This window comes from Humulus lupulus, chromosome 2 (genome assembly GCF_963169125.1).
Source record: "Humulus lupulus chromosome 2, drHumLupu1.1, whole genome shotgun sequence".
NCBI lineage: Eukaryota > Viridiplantae > Streptophyta > Magnoliopsida > Rosales > Cannabaceae > Humulus > Humulus lupulus.
In genome coordinates this window covers 142,034,393-142,037,236 of record NC_084794.1, presented here as the reverse complement: position 1 = coordinate 142,037,236, position 2,844 = coordinate 142,034,393, and the positions used below count along the sequence as shown (strand labels likewise).

The 2,844-nt window shown below is 40.6% G+C and overlaps 1 pseudogene; it reads left to right on the top strand.

Moving 5' to 3' along the window:
• Positions 1 to 1,099: 1,099 nt before the first annotated feature.
• LOC133820551 (5S ribosomal RNA) lies at positions 1,100 to 1,218 on the top strand (annotated as a pseudogene).
• The last annotated feature ends 1,626 nt before the right edge of the window (positions 1,219 to 2,844 follow it).

Sequence of the window (2,844 nt, the reverse complement as noted above, 5' to 3'; positions counted from 1 at the left end):
AGGAAGCTGATGAGGAGACTGAAAAGGCTAAGGAGATGCCAGATGCCGCCGGGGGGGATGCTCCTGCTTCCTAGAAGCGAGTTCATGGGCTGCGTCCCATTAAAAAAATTTGTAATAGTTGATTTTTATTTTTTATGCCCCTAGGGCAAAAACAATTTACAGCTTGTATAAGAGTTATTTTTTGTTTGTTCAAACTTTTACATTTTACTTTAATATTTTTGCTTCACATTTGTAGGTCGAAATATTTTGAGCAACTTACATTAAATTTTTAACTTTATGTTTGTTTATTCATACAAACATTTTTTGGATTTAAGCTCGTGTTTCAATGCATTCATACACAGTTTGCTCGATATATCCATGTCCGATCTCATTATTTGACAAGGTCAAACCTTACTTTTACCACGCACTCGAAAGTACTTATTGTGGCATGTAAGATAGGTAGTTTAGTTATATCTTGCTTTTCTAGTCACTTTTCCTCTTCCTCGAGTAGCTCCTTAAGGTTGTGAGGTCGAAACTATCTTTTTGCAAAATATTCCAGCCTCGATCTCGACTTAGCTCGAAGTAGGTTTATTTATGTTCCAACTTACGTCGATTAGTTTTAGCTGGTTTGTTCCAAACCTATTTAGGTCGTGTTTGGTATGTAATCCATACACTTGTATTTTTTTTTTTAAATTATGGTATCATTGTATACCACTGATGCCCCCTTAATATCATATGAGTGTGATCATAGGTTATTGAATTATGAGAGTTTGCAAAAAATACAACATTAATTAAAGAAAATGAATTATGATCAAAATGGAACATTTTATTGATAAAAATTCTGTAAAAACGAACATGCTTGGTTACAATGAGACATAATTCCTACACTATTGATAGTAAGGTCGTAGATACTCACCATTCCAAGCTTGCAGTACCAATTCTCCATTTAATCTAGCCAATTTATATACTCCAGGATGAATAATGGACTCGATTATTTAAGGTCCTCCCCAATTATGTCCGAGTACGCTAGCGGATGGGTCCCTTGTAGCTAGGAATACACGTCCTAGTACTAAGTCTCCCAATCCTAACTTTCTATCCCGAACCTTTTTATTGAAGTATTGGGTACGATCATACTAGCACTAATGCATAGGATCCCATCAAAACTCCGCAGTTAAGTGTGCTTGGGTGAGAGTAGAACTAGGACAAGTGACCTCCTCGGAAGTCCTCGTGTTGCACCCCTAAAACTTCTTCCTTCAATTACGTCCAGACTTACTTCGAGCTGAGATTGGTTTGAGGCTTGATCGTAAGCATGGCTTCAAATTATAGGTATTTGAACCTCAATTGGTAACATGGCCTCGCATCCATATGCCAGGGAGAAAGGGGTATGTCTTGTTGAAGTGTGAGTTGTTGTTCCATACGCCCATAAAACTTGAGGTAACTCCTCGAGCCATTTTCCTTAAGCCTCCTCCAACCTCTTCTTCATTGAGCTTTTGAGGGTTTTGTTGACTGCTTCGACCTGGCCATTTGCTTGGGGATGGGCAACAGAGGAAAAGCCTTTTATTATTCCATTTTTTTTCACAAAAGTGGGTAAATAATTCACTGTCGAATTGAGTGTCGTTATTGGATACTATTTTTCTGGACATTTCGTATTGGCAGATAATGTTTTTTACCACAAAGTACAAAACTTTTTTCAAGGTAATCGTTGCCCAGGGGTTCGACCTCGGTCCATTTGGTAAAATAATCCACCACAACCATGACATAGTTTACTCCACCTTTGTCGATTGGTAACGAGCCTATCAGATCGATTCCCCATACTGCAAATGGCCATGGGGAGGTCATCATGGTTAGCTCGGATGGTGGAGCTCACAGAATTGTAGCGAATCGCTGGCATTTATCACATTTCTTGACATATTCGAATGCATCTGCTTTGACAGTACGCCAGAAGCATCCTTGTCTTATAATTTTCTTCGACAGACTATGCCCCCCAGTGTGGTCTCCACAAAATCCTTCATGAATTTCTTCTAGGATTTTCTTTGCCTCCGGTGGAGTCACACATCAAAGTAGTGGCATAGAATATCCTCTCCGACATAACCTTCCTTCCACAATAGTGTATCTTAGAATCCGATACATCAATTTCTGAGCCTTGCTCCATTCTACTGGGAGGATGTCGGTTTTGAGGTAATCAACTATTGGGGTCATCCAAGTTGGTTCGGAGTCAATCATGTGTACGTCTTCCTCTTCAGACACATTGATATTGGGGGTCGACAGGAACTCTATTGGGACTACGTTCAGCACGTCAGCCTCGTTGGACGTAGTGAGCCTGGCTAAGGTGTCCGCATTAGAGTTTTGTTCTCGAGGAACCTGCTCTATGGCATAGAACTCGAATTGTTCGAGTGCAGTCTTGGCTTTTTCTAAATATGCAGCCATTCTTATGCCAATAGCTTGATATTCCCCTAAAATTTGGTTGACCACCAACTGCGAATCATTGTAGCAGTGTATTGCCTTTGCCTTGAGTTCCTTGGCTATTCGAAGTTCTGTCATAATGCTTCATGTTCAGCTTCATTATTAGATGCTTTGAAGCTGAACCTCAAGGTGAAATGGAAACAATTCCTTGCTAGAGTGATTAGTGTGATTCCTGCCCCCGGTCCATTTTCGTTGGAAGACCCGTGGACATAAAGTTTCCACAGCTCACGGGCTGGGGTTATAACCTTGTCGTCAGACAAACCAATACGTTCTACGATGAAATCTGCCAGGGCTTGCCCCTTTATGGTCGTTCTCAGGTGATAAGTGATTTCAAATTGTCCGAGTTCGACTGCCCATTTTAACAATCAACTCGAGGCCTCTAGCTTGGACAAGACTTGTCGC